This window comes from Schistocerca gregaria, chromosome 8, assembly GCF_023897955.1.
Source record: "Schistocerca gregaria isolate iqSchGreg1 chromosome 8, iqSchGreg1.2, whole genome shotgun sequence".
Taxonomy (NCBI): domain Eukaryota; kingdom Metazoa; phylum Arthropoda; class Insecta; order Orthoptera; family Acrididae; genus Schistocerca; species Schistocerca gregaria.
In genome coordinates this window covers 231,856,530-231,876,287 of record NC_064927.1, presented here as the reverse complement: position 1 = coordinate 231,876,287, position 19,758 = coordinate 231,856,530, and positions in this window count along the sequence as shown.

Here is a 19,758-nt window from a genome sequence, read left to right as displayed (position 1 = left end):
ATCCAACCGGCATGTCACCAGTCCAGGAGAGGCGCTGCAGGCGATGTAGCGTTGTTAGAAAAGGCATCCGCGTCGGTTACATGCTGCCATAGCCCATTAAAGGGCCTAAAGGCCTAATTCCACCGCACTGTCAAAATGGAAACGTTCGTCGTACTGTACACATCTATTTCTGCAGTCGTTTCATACAATGTAGCTTCTCTGTCTACGGAAACGCCGCTGCTCTCGTTCGGTAAGTGAAGGCTCCCATAAATGTTCAGGGCGTTTCATGTCGGAAAATAGCGCAGCTAGATCATTTGCTCAGATTGCCCAGAATGATCTTCCAGCCAGTGACGAACAATTATTGTGGCCTCGTGACATGGTCATCTGCAACAGTTATGGAATTCCATCATGGTTTGGGAACATGAAGTCCTTGAAAGGGTGCAAATGGTATCCAAGTAACCGAAAAGACAAGATGGCCCGATCTATTCCATTTCAACACGGCTCACACCATTATGGAGCCACAATCAGCTTTCACTGTGTCCTGTTGACAACCTATGACCATGGTTTCGCAGGATCCGCTCCTCACACGAAACCGACCATCAGCTCCTACCAACTGAAATCGGCACTCATACAACCAGGCCACTTTTTTCCAGTCGTTTAGGGTCCAAGCGATATGGTCACGAGCCCAGGAGAGGCGCTGCAGGTGTTGTGCTGTTAGCAAAGACACTCGCGTTGGTCGTTGGCTGTCACAGTCTACTAAGACAAAATTTCTGCGAGCTGTCCTAACAGATACTTTCGACGTGCGACTCGCACACATTTCTGTGTTTATTTCACGTAGTGCTGTTTGTCTGTCAGCACTCTCATTTCTACGCAAACGCGTGTCTCTCGGTCGAGTGACGGCTCTCGGTCACTACATTGTCTGTGGTGAGAGGTATTGCGTAGAATTTGGTATCTAGACACTGTGGATCCCTGAATACTCAATTCTCTAAAGACTTCCGAAATGCAATGTCCCATCCGTCTAGCTACAACTACCATTCCACGTCAAAGTCTTCTTATTCCAGTCGCGGGTCTATAATAACGTCGGAAACCGTTCCATATGAAATGACAGCTTCGCTAATACATTGTCTTTTAATAAGCGACACTACTGTCATCTGTAACTGTGATAACGCTATCCCTTGACTTCTGTCACCTTCTGTGCACACATTCTAACAGTGGGTAAACCCCTCTGCATGCATGGCATTCGTCAAGCTTCACTTTCCTTGGGTTTGGCCATATGGTAGTCATTTGAGTCTTCGTTGGCTAAATGGGGTTGGCGAACCCAGATCTACTAAAACAAGGACTACCATCACCGCCAGTCTTCTGCTGCTGTTTGGTCTCAGTATAGTTCAGCGACCTCCTTGCATCACTATGGAGGCTATTGTGCGTCACATGAATTTGGGACATTGGCTTAACAACTCGGATCACAAAGAAGGCGCAATCGTTAATAAGAAAACCGATCCTCAAATTGTGTTACAAGCTATTGGGATGAACGTCTTTTGAGAAAAACAGTCGTTAACGGGCAACCAACAGAACATAACCCTTATACCAATTGTACAAGTAGCATCGAGGAAAGTAGGGCTCTTTGTGAGTGGACTTTACACCCTTAGCTACTCGACGAATGAGAAGGAAGAACTGAAACTTGTTTTTCAACTCGTAGTGTGATAACTGAGCAGCTGATGGCAGAGCGAATAACGAATTCTCCTGAAGCAAAGCACTTACAGAAAACTTTAGTTGCCAGGGACTGGAATACTGCTAATCATAAAGGCTTTCCAGTTGTTAAAAGGGAAATGAGCAGCTTTGAGAAAATTCCACCATTTTATTTTTACGAGGCACCATAAAAATCTATAAATCTACTGAGAAATAGGGCAGTGTTAATTGAACTATATACATCTACGCCTTCATCTACATCTACATCTACGTGATTACTCTGCTGTTTACAATACAGTGCCTGGCTGATGGTTCAGTGAACCACCTTCCAACTGTATCCTCACCGTTACACCCTTGAACGACCCTCGGAAAAAAACTGGCACTTAAATAAATCGCTGCTATCCATGATTGCTCTTATTTTATCGTAACTATCACTTTTCTCTATATAGATGGGTGCCAACAGAATGTATTCGCAATCGGAGGAGAAAACTGGTGACTGAAATTTCATGAGAAGATCCTGTCGATCCGAAAAACGCCTTTGTTTTAATGACGGCCACTTGAGTCCACTTATCATGTCTGCGGCACTGTCTTCCCTATTTCGCGATAATACAAAAAGAGCTACCCTTCTGTGAACTTTCCGTCGATCGAACCTGACGCGGACCTCACACTGCACAACAATACTCAAGAATAAGGTGCACTAGCGTGGTGTAAGCAGTGTATTTAGTAGACCTGTTACGCCTTCTAAGTATTCTGCCAACGAATCGCAGTCTTTGATTTGTTGTACCCACAACATGATCTATGTGATTGTTCCAATTTAGGTTATTTGTAATTGTAATCCCTAAGTAGCCATTTGTCTTATTACTCATGTGAATAACTTCACAGTTTTCGTTTTTCAGGGTCAATTGCTACTTATCGCACCATACAGATATCAAAATTATTTTTCAATTCCTTTTAGTCGGCCGATGACTTTTCAAGACGGTAATTGACAGCGTCATCTGCAAAAAATCTAAGTGGACTTTTCAGTTTGTCTCCTATGTCATTAATATTGATCAGGAACAATAGGCGTCATATAACACTTCTTTGGGGAACGTCGGATATTAATACTGTTAACATACCGTCTATTATTATGAACTGTGACCGTTCTGAGAGAAAATCACAGAGCCTGTCGCACAAATTAAAAAAATGGAATCTATTTGACATACCCTGCCGACAGCACTCATTTCATCATGACTATAAAGAGCTAGTTGGATTTCACAAGAACGATATTTTCTGAATTCGTTCTACGTGTCAATAAATATTTTTCTTCGAGGTAATTCATAATGCTCGAAAGCAGTATATGTTCCAAAACCTTTCTGAAAATCGACGTTAGTGATATGGGCCTATAATTCCGCGGATTACTACTGTTTCCATTTCTGGCTATTGGTGTGGCTTGTGGCATTACACCTTGAGCTACAGCAGAGGTGCAATGTCTTGTAGATATTATAGAGACTTCAAAAGAAGAACTGGAAGCTGAATAAGCTCAGGAGAGTGTGACATACGACGTATGGTGGAAGAAGTACACTCCTGGAAATTGAAATAAGAACACCGTGAATTCATTGTCCCAGGAAGGGGAAACTTTATTGACACATTCCTGGGGTCAGATACATCACATGATCACACTGACAGAACCACAGGCACATAGACACAGGCAACAGAGCATGCACAATGTCGGCACTAATACAGTGTATATCCACCTTTCGCAGCAATGCAGGCTGCTATTCTCCCATGGAGACGATCGTAGAGATGCTGGATGTAGTCCTGTGGAACGGCTTCCCATGCCATTTCCACCTGGCGCCTCGGTTGGACCAGCGTTCGTGCTGGACATGCAGACCGCGTGAGACGACGCTTCATCCAGTCCCAAACATGCTCAATGGGGGACAGATCCGGAGATCTTGCTGGCCAGGGTAGTTGACTTACACCTTCTAGAGCACGTTGGGTGGCACGGGATACATGCGGACGTGCATTGTCCTGTTGGAACAGCAACTTCCCTTGCCGGTCTAGGAATGGTAGAACGATGGGTTCGATGACGGTTTGGATGTACCGTGCACTATTCAGTGTCCCCTCGACGATCACCAGAGGTGTACGGCCAGTGTAGGAGATCGCTCCCCACACCATGATGCCGGGTATTGGCCCTGTGTGCCTCGGTCGTATGCAGTCCTGATTGTGGCGTTCACCTGCACGGCGCCAAACACGCATACGACCATCATTGGCACCAAGGCAGAAGCGACTCTCATCGCTGAAGACGACACGTCTCCATTCGTCCCTCCATTCACGCCTGTCGCGACACCACTGTAGGTGGGCTGCACGATGTTGGGGCGTGAGCGGAAGACGGCCTAACGGTGTGCGGGACCGTAGCCCAGCTTCATGGAGACGGTTGCGAATGGTCCTCGCCGATACCCCAGGAGCAACAGTGTCCCTAATTTGCTGGGAAGTGGCGGTGCGGTCCCCTACGGCACTGCGTAGGATCCTACGGTCTTGGCGTGCATCCGTGCGTCGCTGCGGTCCGGTCCCAGGTTGACGGGCACGTGCACCTTCCGCCGACCACTGGCGACAACATCGATGTACTGTGGAGACCTCAGGCCCCACGTGTTGAGCAATTGGGCGGTTCGTCCATCCGGCCTTCCGCATGCCCACTATACGCCCTCGCTCAAAGTCCGTCAACTGCACATATGGTTCACGTCCACGCTGTCGCGGCATGCTACCAGTGTTAAAGACTGCGATGGAGTTCCGTATGCCACGGCAAACTGGCTGACACTGACGGCGGCGGTGCACAAATGCTGCGCAGCTAGTGCCATTCGACGGCCAACACCCCGGTTCCTGGTGTGTCCGCTGTGCCGTGCGTGTGATCATTGCTTGTACAGCCCTCTCGCAGTGTCCGGAGCAAGTATGGTGGGTCTGACACACCGGTGTCAATGTGTTCTTTTTTCCATTTCCAGGAGTGTAGATGCCGAATGTGCAGGAAAGACACAGAGCAAATCAAGGCAAGATACTTTCGTCCAAATTGATGCCTGATATACCTAACCCAATGTTTTAGACACTCCATTGTGGAGTTTTCAAGGAAAATGTGGTAAGGTTACCCACGATGGAGTCGTTAGTTCTTCTCCTTCTACGTTTATTAATTTCTATGAAGTACGCACTGCCAGGAACAGGGATAGCAACGTATACGTAGAAGAAAAGGAATGCGGGAAGGATCTTTACTTTCTTCAGTTCTCAACCTAACTCCGAGAATCAGTGCCATTAACTAAAATAAGTAGCAAGTGCCACGACAGACTACTGCAAGAGCTATTAGCTCAAAATATTTTACACTCTCCACACTTGTATAAAAGGCTGCAGTTGCCAAAGTTATAGAGTTTCCAGCACCGGCAAATGCTTTTTCACATAATCAGGCAAGCACTATCAATTCCTTGAAAATTTTCACGAGAGCACCTCCGTCAGAAAAAGAAAGACGGAATGGTCAAAAACAGAAGAAACAGTTCGTAAACAGTCAAACCATGCAAACCTAAGTATGTCTGACGTTCCTACTGGCTCCTCTCCAGGATTATGGAGTGTAACGTTGGCCAGAGGTAACCGTCCAGCCCCTCAGTTAAGCTACCAACAATCGCAGGATCCCCACCGTCGTCACAGAGTCAACTGGAGATGAAACCCTCACCGACAGAATCGGTTCAGGGCTCTTGTGGTAACGCTGAAACATTTTGTAAAAGGAATATCTTTCTGCCTATGTCTGCAGAAGGCACAGTTTAGGAATCGTCATATTTTTTGTGGATAAACTGGGTACAACCGGCACCTTAGAGGGGAGAGGGCTAAGGACAGAGTGGCCATGGTAGTTACGACTGGTCTCTCACCCACCAACACACAGGCGGTCGGTGCCACAGTGTACGTGCAATACGGCGTCAGTACACTTTTATCTCTCCGTCAGTCAATCGACCACTTCGCTCGCAATAAGCTAATTGCTCAGTGCCCCTCCCACTTTTATATGGGGATTTAAATACACACAATGTACAGCGTTGCTACGCTGCCACCTGATTCTGGAGTTGAGAACCCCCTGCTGGTATAGGAACTTCTTCTTCAAAACATGGGGCAGAGCATACACTTCAGCAATGCTACGTGTCATTCTCTGTTTTCGATCTTCCAATATGGTCTGCACCCATGGAACACACTGCACGATGGAAAGAGATCGCCCACTTGCATTCTAGTGATCACTCCCCTACCTGGATTCAGATGCCAGATAGAGCAGTGCCTGAAAGTAAACCGTCGAGATGGGTGCTCTCCAAGACGAAATGGACGCGGGGGACGCAGCTGAATCATGCATTCCACAACCTTCAGGCCAGCTTCGCTGATAGCTTGCTTCTAGGTGGAGTGATAGGTAACTTTACGCTATCAGGTACATAAGTGCGGCTCCATGTGGGCTGAAATATTTAGCAGCAGCAGACAACATTTATTTTCAATTAGAAAGACCTAGATGCCACTGAATTATCAAGGAGACTGAGTGGAGACGAAGTCGGAAGTTACTTAACATTGCAAACAGTTTCACAGCCAGTACAAATTATGACCATACGGAGGATTTCTGGAGTAGACGTTTAGTGTTGTAAGCCCGTGTTTCAAAGTAGGAGTCTCCTGACCAGCCTGAGGAACACAGCCCAGACAATGGCAGAATAATTCGTCTTACTAAGCAGGCTATTTTATGAAACAATATAACTTGCTGCTGACGAATTATATAACCGCCCCTTCTTCATGTGGGATGTAGACTCGAAACTATCTGCAGTTCGATGTTCCATTATATCATGATACCGCCCTTTCTGTCGTGGGGCGGCTCGCTCGCCGGGTTAAAGTCTATTTATGTGAGGCCATTTAGGCGACTTGCGCATTTGTGATGACGTTGATGAAGAAAACACACAGTCGGTCCACTGTTTTCTCTTTAGACTAAATCTAAATCACTTCTTTCAATGAATCTAGTTCTCCACAGATAAACCTTTTCAGTTGTTGTTATAGTTTCAGCCGTTGTTATAGTTATTTTTGGTCCTTTTGTGATTCTTCAATGAAATATAATGGACGTAAAAGTTAAAAACTGGTGGCCTTGAACCTTAACAAGTATTACCACAAAGCCAGAGCGAAATGTAGAAAGCGTTGTCGGAAGATTAAAGTTCCGTAAATCTACACTCCTGGAAACGGAAAAAAGAACACATTGACACCGGTGTGTCCGGACACTGCGAGAGGGCTGTACAAGCAATTATCACACGCACGACACAGCGGACACACCAGGAACCGCGGTATTGGCCGTCGAATGGCGCTAGCTGCGCAGGATTTGTGCACCGCCGCCGTCAGTGTCAGCCAGTTTGCCGTGGCATACGCAGCTCCATCGCAGTCTTTAACACTGGTAGCATGCCGCGACAGCGTGGACGTGAACCGTATGTGCAGTTGACGGACTTTGAGCGAGGGCGTATAGTGGGCATGCGGGAGGCCGGGTGGACGTACCGCCGAATTGCTCAACACGTGGGGCGTGAGGTCTCCACAATACATCGATGTTGTCGCCAGTGGTCGGCGGAAGGTGCACGTGCCCGTCGACCTGGGACCGGACCGCAGCGACGCACGGATGCACGCCAAGACTGTAGGATCCTACGCAGTGCCGTAGGGGACCGCACCGCCACTTCCCAGCAATTAGGGACACTGTTGCTCCTGGGGTATCGGCGAGGACCATTCGCAACCGTCTCCATGAAGCTGGGCTACGGTCCCGCACACCGTTAGGCCGTCTTCCGCTCACGCCTCAACATCGTGCAGCCCGCCTTCAGTGGTGTCGCGACAGGCGTGAATGGAGGGACGAATGGAGACGTGTCGTCTTCAGCGATGAGAGTCGCTTCTGCCTTGGTGCCAATGATGGTCGTATGCGTGTTTGGCGCCGTGCAGGTGAGCGCCACAATCAGGACTGCATACGACCGAGGCACACAGGGCCAACACCCGGCATCATGGTGTGGGGAGCGATCTCCCACACTGGCCATACACCTCTGGTAATAGTCGAGGGGACACTGAATAGTGCACGGTATATCCAAACCGTCATCGAACCCATCGTTCTACCATTCCTAGACCGGGAAGGGAACTTGCTGTTCTACCATTCCTAGACCGGGAAGGGAACTTGCTGTTCCAACAGGAAAATGCACGTCCGCATGTATCCCGTGCCACCCACCGTGCTCTAGAAGGTGTAAGTCAACTACCCTGGCCAGCAAGATCTCCGGATCTGTCCCCCATTGAGCATGTTTGGGACTGGATGAAGCGTCGTCTCACGCGGTCTGCACGTCCAGCACGAACGCTGGTCCAACTGAGGCGCCAGGTGGAAATGGCATGGCAAGCCGTTCCACAGGACTACATCCAGCGTCTCTACGATCGTCTCCATGGGAGAATAGCAGCCTACATTGCTGCGAAAGGTGGATATACACTGTACTAGTGCCGACATTGTGCCTGCTCTGTTTCCTGTGTCTATGTGCCTGTGGTTCCGTCAGTGTGATCATGTGATGTATCTGGCCCCAGGAATGTGTCAATAAAGTTTCCCCTTCCTGGGACAATGAATTCACGGTGTTCTTATTTCAATTTCCAGGAGTGTATGTTTGTCAACCCACTGGCTGCTAAAAACAAGAGACAGCATATTGGCAAATAAAGTGCAATAATGTGGCATCCGCTGCAAGTAGCAGTGAGCAATAATCATATAATGTTGAAATATACAAGGGTCGGGACCGTTCTTGCCTGCCACTATAATGGCATAAGAGCTATATGAACATATTGGTTTTCGTCCGATGGAAAAACGAAGAGTCTGGAGATAGAAGGATGTCAGCCGTCGATCAGCTGAGAAAAGCCAGTAGCTGTCCCTCCCAGGTCCAGTGCTCTCTGTCGGACCCCTTCTGTTGGCATTCATCCACACTGACCCCCAGCTACCGAGGCCGACGGCGTGAAAAGGCACCGTAACTACCTACGTGGTAACCAGCTTGTAGCTGACGACAATCTCAACATAACGTTGTCTGGAGTTAGAATCTAGACAGCTCCTTAGTCTCTTTCAGAGACGAGAACGGCGGCTCGTACGGTAATGTATGTGAAAATGTTTGCAGTTGCTATTACCAGGGATATATCAGTCGTCATCCATCCCAGCCAACATTAAGGCATCTCGTGACTGGGATACAGTAGCGTAAAGAGCACTGTGAAGTTTATGCCTGGTATGTCACTGGACAATGTCTCTGAATTTTTCACGTGCGCGTGAGGGTGCGCTGCTTACAGACAGGTAATCCGGTGGACGCTTCGTAGTGAACTCTCGGCATTTACTCATGATTTAATTTTTATGTTCACGTGACTTGGTTTATTTTGTTCACTTTTGTAGTCTGTGTTTCTCGATACTCAAAGATACTTGCAAAGGAGAATCCTTCCTCTTGACATACGATGACGGCATCTGCCAATAAGTTCTGCCTTCGTTGGATTTTAAAAGACGACATGGCACATCCCTAGATATTTTGCGAATATACACTGAAATGATTATTGACGTTCTTCAGCAAGAAATAGCTGTGAATAAAACATTTTGATCAATATACAAAAAAGTATCCAAGCTTCACTAACAGTTTCAGTTGGCTCATGATCACCGATTTTTAATCCTGTTCAGTCGCAACGCCCGAGATGAATTTATAAAGGAACGATCGTTCACTATACAGAAGGAAGCACATAAAGCAATTAGAAGAGCTTTGCCTTCACAAAAGTATATTAAGTAATCAATAATTCACAAATATATCACAATTTTCCGTCATTTATAGCTCACACATTATTTCCCCTATCCTCATAAATTGCTTGTAGAATATTAATAACTTCAATCAGATTGAATAGCCCTTCTTTGCACCACCTTTATAGATTTTACTGTTATTCCTTGAGTCGTTCAGATTCTGATATTCATAAATTCGCAGTCTGCCAACTTTCAAGGCGAACTTCTGTTACATTGCTTCTTTCCCCTTTTACCTTCCTTCAGCACACGTTTATTGCCATGGGCATAGCATCATATAACAGAAAATATACACTGACCAGCCTGAACATTGTGACCATCTACCTTATAGCCGGTATGTTCTCCTTTGCCACGGATAACAGCGGCGGTGCGTTGTGGCATGCAGGCAATGACGCTTTGGTGGGTCGCTGGAGGGAGTTGGCATCACATTTGCACACACAAATCACCAAATTCCTGTAAATTCTGTGGAAGGGGGTAGCTCAGATCTTACTTTCAATCAGATCCCAGTTGCGTCTGATCGGATTCAGATGTGTCGAGCGGACAGCACGTCAATTATCAGTCGCCAGTGTGCTGCTAGACCACAAGCTGAAGTACGTGGTCTGCAACCAGTGTTAGATACTACTCGGCTGTCGTGGCTCCTTTCACGAGCTCCACTGGACTCATGGATGCCCCCACGAACGTTTCCTAGAACATAATGAAGCATCCGCCAGCTTGTCTCCGTCCCACAGAACAGGTGCCAAGGAGATACTCCCTTGGAAGGTGATGGGATTGTGTCCTCCTTTTGGCATGTCTCAGTGATGATGAAGTAATTAAAGTAGTTGTCACGGTAACGACTAGACATCTAAGCTGCTAGACGTACACAAACTAATGCACGATGCTTTGTCGTACGTCACCGCCGAACACCGGATGGATATAGAGCAGCACGTCATACAAGAGGATGACAAAATGCAGAGATCGAACGGCAGATGACACTTCCAGTTTTGAAATGTAATTCTTGGCTGCGGATACGGAAGCAGTTAAGATTTTCCAGACAATTGATTGTAAATAATAGCTTAGGACGCTTCAATATTTAACTGTACGATGGAATCCCTTCAATACTCATTTCAGTCACGTATAGCTCACACACAAAAAGTATCCTGAGTTTAAGTTAGGGATTTTCTTTACTCTTATTTTTAATTAAAATATTGTGTTAGTTACGCCGGAGACGATGTTTTGCTTTCCGTCCGGTCCACTCTTTAAAAGCTAAATGACATTCGGAGCTATATTGTTTCCCTGCTCTTCTCTTTTTCACATCTTACCTGCAACTTCTGACATCACTACAAGTTAGTTGGACCAGCTGACTGGCCAGTGCTTTCCAAGAGAAAAGCGCCGGTATAGCAATTGTCCAGTATCATCACTCAGTCGATTGTACTCGATGCAGTTTGGCTTCCGCTACACGTGAAATCGAATCCAATGAGATTCCAGGAAACACATGAAATGTTTCCATCAGGTTATTTCTTATGATGATAGGGATATGTATGTTAACTGATACTCCATGTTAGAAAACTTCACCCGATCTGAGAGAATTTTTCCCTCCATCAATAACACACGAAATGGTCGTCTAGTGGAATTTAACATCTTCAAAATACTATCTTTCACTTTTCACATCCTTATTATGTAGGTATTACAAACTCCAGTAATGTAGCCACGACTCAGACTTTAACAACAATGTGTTAATAACTTCCAACTGACAGTAGCGAAAGCTAAGCACGAAGTAAATTCATCGTTTAACTTTTTGTAATTCGAAGGATAGTTTCTCATTTATTGCCGTTAGTAACGCAGGGACGCGTGACCTGCTTCAAGACGTCTTCTTTGGAAAACGTTAGTAGGTTCTACGTCAGTGTAGCCCAGCGACAGTGGAAGAATGCTCCTTTCGCTACTGCGGCGTGCCAACATTTGAAACTTCAAACGTAAGAAATAACACACATTTTTACAGGATGATATAGTCATGCAGAATTTACGAAATCTGTTTACTGCCCATGTAAAGTGTGGGTGATGATATTCGGTGGTAAAACCGGCAAGCCAGTGTATCATCACACAACCCTCCCACTAGCCACAGAACACACGTATTCGAGCTTATCTGCTTGACTCTAAACATGTTGTCGACTCTGTGGACTACCCTTTATTCACAGTATTCTATGAAATAGCTTCTATGAGAGAAGTCCTTTTAACTGTTTAAAACAGAAGGGGCCACTAATCCAGCTCATGGGCCGTACCCTGGCTCGAGTGCTACGGCGCTCAGATTGGATGGCAAGCTTTCACCACTGCCATGCCGCACTGACTCAGCGTGAGGAGGGGTAAACAGCGAACACACCGCTTTTAAATGGCAACGCAATCGCACTAAATACGACTTGGTTTATATCATATTTCTCAATAACATAGATCAAAAACCAAAATAATTTCCATTATTATTTAATTTTTTGGGGCACCGAAGACATACGACTTGTCTGGTGGAAACTGTCAGCCTATGGACAGATGCAGATAATGTCTCAGATTTTTACACTCAGGTTACCACGTAAGCGTGACTTATTCAAATTTCATAGTTTTAATGTTAAGGGGAATGGTCTTTAAAATGGGAATACACTTTCGGTAAGTCAATTACATCTGCATACGCACGGGGGTGCTCTCAACTGAAACAGGAAACGTCCCGAAAACAGCTCCAGAACAGATTTAAGATTGGAAGTGTCCTCAAAACGTTTAGGAAACTATCCCTGTAAGTCTTTCAAGGTCAGAACGAATTCTTCAACCCTCGTGTTTTCCTTAGCGCCAGTGACTTTAGGCAACTGGACTGCGTGTCAGAATGTGTTCATCCAATGACGCAATTTTCTTTTCGAATGCATACCTAGTATCTCTCCTTACTATGTCTTAGCTACCGTTGCGAGTGTGAGGTCCTTTTCAAATTCGGGGTGTGCGATCAACTCAAAATGCTGTAATTTTTGTTCCTGTACTCCTTTTTCCTTCATAAAAATAACAATAGCGAGGTTTAAACCGATAAAGCACTCCAGCAGTACCCTCTGACTTAATCAACATTATCTGTAATAATATACTTTGAAGAGCCAAAGAAACTGCTACACCTGCTTAATATTGTCTAGAACATCCGCGAGCATGCAGAAGTGCCCCAACACTTCGTGGCATAGACTCTACTACTGTCTGAAGTAGTGCTGGAGGGAATTGACACCTTGCATGATTTAGGGCTGTCCATAAATCCGTAGAAGTACGAGCGGGTGGAGATCTCTTCTGAACAGCATTGACCAGGGGGAGTGTTTAGACATAGAAGAGTGTTCCTGGAGCAATCTCTGTAGCAATTCTGGACGTCCCGGGTGTCGCATTGTCCTGATGGAATTGTCCAAGTCCATCGGAATGCACAAAGGACAGGAATAGATACAGGTTATCAGAAAGGTTGCTTTCGTACGTGTCACCCTTTCAGAGTAGTATCCACACGTACCAAGGTCCCATATAACTCCAACTGCACACGCCCCACACTTTTACAGAGCCTCCACCAGCTTGAACAGTATCCTGCTGGATTCATGAAGTTGTCTCCATACCCGTACACGTCTATCCGCTCGATATAATTTGAAACGTGTGTCGTGCACTTATTAAGGGTACACGAATGGGCCTTCGGCTCCGAAAGCCAATATCAATGATGTTTCGTTGAATGGTTCGCACGCTGACACTTGTTAATGGCCCATAATTGAAATCTGTAGTAATTAGGAAAAGGGTTGCACTTCTGTCACGTTGAACGATTATCTTGAATCGTCGTTGGTCCCATTCTTGCAGGATCTTTTTCCGGTGGCATCGATGTTGGAGATTTGGTGTTTTAGCGGATTCCTGACATTTAGGGTACGCTCCTGAAATGGTGATACGGGAAAAATCCCCAATTCACCACGACCTCGGAGATGCTGAGCCCAATCGCTCGTGTGCCGACTGTAGCACCACATTCAGACTCATTTAAATCTTGATAACCTGTCATTATAGCAGCAGTAATCGATCTAAAAACTGCACCAGACACTTGTCTTGTATAGGCGTTGACGACCGCAGCGCGGTATTCTGCCTGTCGACTTATCTCTGATTTTGAATACGCATGCTTTTATCACTTTCTTTGGCGCTTCAGTGAACCGTCTCCATATTCTTCAGTCATTTCTGTCTAAAACTTCTGCAACTAACAGTGGAACAGGTCATACGACGTCAGAAATATTACAATCCGCACCTCCACTTTATTCACGTGCTTCATGCCTCCAAATGACACACAAAGTGCTTCTTGATGTACAGAACACCTTTCGATTGTTGTAATTCTTTTCTCCTTCATTGCCAAGTAAATCTTCAAATTCTTTCTGCATGGTACTGTAATGTCGTTTCGTAGCAAATATGGAGTGCTTCTCGTTTATGTGGCTGCATAATATATTTTGAGAAGTCTCATCCCTTTCTTCTGTCACTTCCATTCATTTTTAAAGGCTTGTGACGCTAGGTCGCGAGACTGCCTCTCCTTGTGCAAACGACCACTGGAAGTGAGAAACGTTCTTCGTACCACGAACAGGTAGCGATAGGTAAACAGCATTGACACTACAATTCTGCGTAACTGAAGACAGTTGTGCATCAATGAAATATCGCGCTTTCCGGGTACTTCTGAGAGGGATCGAGTAAAGGCGGGACTGGTCAGACCTTGCTCCTCCCACGACCTGCATATCCTACACGAGTGAATTTTGGCACGCTGTGGAATGGCCTGCTTCAAAACCATACGGCAAATAACATCTGTAAAAGGAGTACTTGTTAAGTGCTTACTTCCATACATTTTAACTTTAGTGTATACGACAAACAAATTGCCTAAGCTGCGGATGCGTCAGTTTTCATGTAAAATAGGAAACATAAACTACGATTTCAAGTGAGAGTTTTTGCATCAGTATTAACCCCATGGGTTCAAATAACTGCGGTCAGGTAGACCTTATGACGTAAACAAATTCGCTTACTTCTCCAGACTCAGTTCTTAACTTGTTTTATTTTTCATGGCTTGCAACAGCTACACTACGACCTCCACATTGCCATATTCAATTACTAAGAAAGGTATTGTGTCTGAGGTTAGTCGCAAGGCGTCATGAAACTTTTAACGGTAAAATGACAAATTTCTGCCATCAGGAAACTCGAATGGCTGCAATCATTTGAACATACCTTCATTCATCACAGTCGCCGTGTTTCAAATCCATGACGGATAAAAGTTGTCATATGAATAGTGTCTTACCTGGGAGGAAAGTACAGAACAGCACTCACTCTATTCCAAAACGTTTACATAGTCTAAAGGATCCTATGTTCTGTGTGACTGTGAAATGGGATTTGTATTGGATTATTTTAATGCTTATGTGCTGATTCAAGGTGTGATACAGAAATCTGTGACATGTTTTTGAGAAACCAAGGAAGATTTTGACACTTGTTATGAAACCCTTTTGGAATAAGGACGCACGGTATATACTGTTCTACACAAGGCCGTATCTCGTCTATTATTTGCTGAAAGAGAAAGACATTCAGTAAGCACAGTTCACATTAACAGATAAAGTAGGTCAAAACTTGTAGGAAAATTACAAAGAGGAATGTAGCTCAACAGACCAAGACACAGGCTTGATGGCTTCGAAGTGGCGTCACTAGAGAGACTAATGTGTGTTTACCACATGCATTCAACCGAGATCAACTGCATAAGAAATTGTGAAGCAAGACAGAAACTGGGGTCGTTTGGTAACATTTAGGCATTTACTGACGCTATGAGTATGATAAACTTATTCCCGACATACTGTTGGTCCAACAGCGACTACTACAGTACTGAGAAGCATATGTTATTGTCTATAATCGCAGCTTGTATAGTAGTATATAATTTCTATAGTATATTTCCAAGTAGGGGCGTGAACACGACAACATCCAGTAACAAGTGTAATAAGGAAATAGACTGAGTAATTCGTGTATAAATTAAAGTTGATGAACGACATTATCAGGCTGGATCTCAGCTGAAGCCATAAAAGAACAATATGTTACTTCCGTTGTTAATACGATATAGGTCTAACAAGGGACAACTTGTTTGACTGGCGAAAGGTTTAAGACATAGTGAAAAATCGCCACTAGCTAACAGTCGATCTAATGAGTTGTGTATCTCTCGGAAAACACATATTACGAATGTTCACGAACCTTCTTTCAGGCCCGAAAATACGTAGATTATTTATGTCCTTACGAAAGCAACTCGTAGAGATAGTGAATATAAAACTGAGTTTGTAATAGCTCGCAAACAGCCGTAGAAAGAACAATTATTTTCGCGCCTCATACGTCAATGGAATAGGAAAATGATTAATGTATGGTTCAATGAAAAGTATTCCTACTACTCATTTTAAAGTAACTCATGGAGTATTAATTTAGACGTAAACACAAAAATGTACAAATAATGCGTCAATATAGATCAAATAATTCTATCACATAGGAACTACTCCTAATACTAAGGAGAGTAACAAAGGAAAGTTGCAGTTTTAAATCAATTTGAGTGTACACAACTACATGTGGATCAGAATAGCAAAGTGTATGCTACTACACAGTAACCATGATAACCAGTCGAAGAACGACCTTAGTTTCGCCTTCTGTTGTGTTCACCGTTGACATACAATATACTCGAAAATAGCTCAGCCACCTGTGACGCAGTTTACCAGAGTCATTAATTGGCGACGCTTGCCGCTGGTAACCTATGTGTTGTGGATCAGAATAGCAAAGTGTATGCTACTACACAGTAACCATGATAACCAGTCGAAGAACGACCTTAGTTTCGCCTTCTGTTGTGTTCACCGTTGACATACAATATACTCGAAAATAGCTCAGCCACCTGTGACGCAGTTTACCAGAGTCATTAATTGGCGACGCTTGCCGCTGGTAACCTATGTGTTTGTAAGAACACCAAGACAGTGTTTCATAATGACACAGAATGTATGCAGAATATATGCTGAAGGTAGTAAAGAGAAAAACTAGGAAGACCATTTATTAACATCTGTTTGGAAAGCAAACTTGTTGGCATATGGGCAATTTTAACTGCTCGTGAAATGCCAGTGGTTTTGCTGTCTGCATATTGATGTTAACTGCAATTTTTGATTGGCTTAATTTTTGTCTGTACTCAGTCCTCTGTCTGTGATGCTATTGTGGGACAGAGCACAACTGTCTCCTACATGACCCATTCCTCATATCTCATTTCGAGGTTGTGCTACTGCCAGAACAATATTAGTAATTCAGTGGACTACGAATAACGTAAGCATATAGATGGAGCCCCATTGTTCCATGTGAGAAATGATGTACACAGTATTCTGATACAGTTCAGCCAACGAATTGACTGAAACATGTTATATATATGCCGAACAACACCTTCAACTCTACAGTAAACGGCAAAAGTTGGTCAGCAGGTTGTTCTACCTACTTGTAGACATGAGATCACTTCCTACGATAAACAAATGGAGCCGCTGGTGCTGAGAAGATGATGGTCCCGAAACAATAGTGTGAAAGTTACCTAAGAATTGTCGTCTGTGGAGAGTGAATTGAGACGTCAAGACAGTAGATTTATTTAATTAACTTCATTATTTGGCCTTCTACCGTAGCACATCAGGAACAGCTTGTCGGAGGTGCCCAGTTGGCTCCCCTGCGAAATAAAAGACGTCTTGAATTGCTGACAACACAAAGAGCGAGAGTGAGCGGACCATCACTCGAATGTCGCTGTGAGCAACGTCCCTGGCTGCGACCCTCCGGCTAGTGTGCGGCTCTCCGGTCCGGCGGCGGCTTTCTCGTGACTCAGGACAGGCTGTCCTATCCTATGGTCGAACAGCAGATTCCATACTGCTTTCCAAGATGTCCCTCCAAATGTCACAGGCCTGTGGCGTATGCTGTGGCACTGACATGAGAATATTTTTCTACACAAATGGCTGAATACTTATACGCTCCAGACTCTGTCCCTCAGACTTATTCTGCTACCTTATTGCAGTGTCAGCTGTTGCAATACCACACCCAGATAGCTCAGCTTCACAGTGCCCGTCGACCGTCTTTTGCTTTGCAGCGCGTAACACTCTTGCCTGCCTGTGGCTGGCTTTGTTGCAACTCACTTCCGCTCTGGCGTACTTTTTGACTGAATATGGTCGATACGCTACATTGCAGTCCTGCTTGTCTAGATTGTCCCTCGTGTTGACTACACTAGATTATCCTTTATACTACAGTTTCTTGCGACAAGTCCTTCAGAACCTATTTTCGCTCTTAAGAATTATTCTAACAATTGGTTTCCTTAACACTACCACTTAATCTTATGTATAAGTTCCTCAACTCGTGGTCTTGCGGTAGCGTTCTCGCTCGCCGCGCACGTGGCCCTGGATTCGATTCCCTACCTCGAGATGACTGGGTGTTGAGTGTCCTTCATCATCATTTGATCATCATTGACTTGCAAGTCGCCAAAGTGGCGTCAACTAAAAAGGACTTGGAATACGACGGCCGAACTCTCCGTCATGGGGCCTCACGGCCAACAATGTCATGCGATCATTTCATTTCACATATTTGTACGGAGTCCATACCCTGTTCCTTAACTCAATATTCATTAGGTTTCTTTTACAATAACTTCTAAGTCTTTATTACGAACTTACACGCTAAAATGAATCAGTTGTCTTTAACACTGCCCCATTTTGCGTTCATCTTCCATCTGCTAGTTTTGTGCTCGGGATGTCCAGTCCACTGGAATCTGAACGACAGCTGTATCGGAACTCATGTTTCGTCTTATATGTGCAAAAAAAAGTATTACAATCAGCACAACAAGTGCCACACTCTCTTTCCAATACTTATTTTCACAACACATATTAATTACATACTGCAATAAGGTTTCAGGGAGACTGGTCCCTCCTATAGGTTCAGAAGCGTGTTTATGTATTAATTCCTGTCCTAGAGTTTCATTTAAGCAGGTTATATTTGCGGGATTCTCTGACCAATAAAAAAGAGACTACGAAAATTTATGGCGAGTTAGCCAGAAATCGCGGTGGGCAAATGGAACGTAGGCTCCATTAGCTTGCACGCAGTTCCTTTTAATAGGAAACCACCTCCACTATTCTAGTTTGTTTGCTAACGTAAGTTTCCTCTGGTCGAAACAACTAGCCACGACAACCATCTTTTCAAACGTAGAGTACAATAACTGCGCCTCGACCCGCTGAAAGTACAGTTCCAGCTCGATGACTTCTTTATTGCATTATCTTCTCTCCTTCATTCCATTAGCCATTTTTATGCACTGGAATCGCGCCCATCTCTTGTTACCAGGTCCAGACAGTCTGATTTTCACTCAGTAGCATTTTTGTATGCATTCTCCATCGCTACATACCTTCTCATGTCTTTCACAATTAATAGCAACTCTTCTTTTTTAATCTTATAATTTTTCTTCAGTAGTCACTACTTGACAGGATACACATGAGCTATGTTTCTCGGCTACTGGTATATAGACGGAAATTTTAACTTTCTCTCTGTCAGTTCTCACCGATACTGTGGCTAGCCTTAAATAAAGAGTTAAGTTTTGGTTCTTGGATTCTAAAACTCCGGCAGTAGTTGTTTCTGTACTTTCCTGAGACCCTCTAAATACTGCTTTGGTGATACATCTACCTCTAGCTGACCATTTACAGCCTGCTGCACAGCCTCCTATACCTCAGTTACTTTTCTTTCCTAATTTATGCGTGGTTTCGACATCAATTCACTTAGCCTTACTGCCCACCGCGTCACCCTGTTAGAAGGATCCTTTAAGCACAACAACCATTTTAATGCCTGATAGTCTGTTGTTAGTCTTAACTTTTAACCGTACAGATAACATTTGAAATGTGTGATTTCATAAATGAGGCTTAACATCTCTTTCTCTTCTGTGGAATAATGTCTTTCTGCAGAAGTGTAAGCTTGATGCGTAAGCTACCGGATGTTTACGCCTTCTACCTCTTGTGGCAACACACAGCCAGGTGCATGGTTTGATGCATCACACAATAAAACAAATTATCTACTAATGCCAGACTCAATGTTAATTCTTTCTACAGCTCCTCATAAGCATACTGGCACCTTTCTGACCACATATATTCAGTACCATTTTTTAAGAATTGTGTCAACGATATAACAAAATCAGAAAATAATTTTGCGAACCGAGGGTAATAGCTCGTGACTCCTAAAAACAATTGCAACTCCCTTGCTGTTTCTGGTACAGGAAATTCACGTGCAGCTCTAATCTATCTTTTGTGCGAATTATCCCTGTCTTTATTCACCAT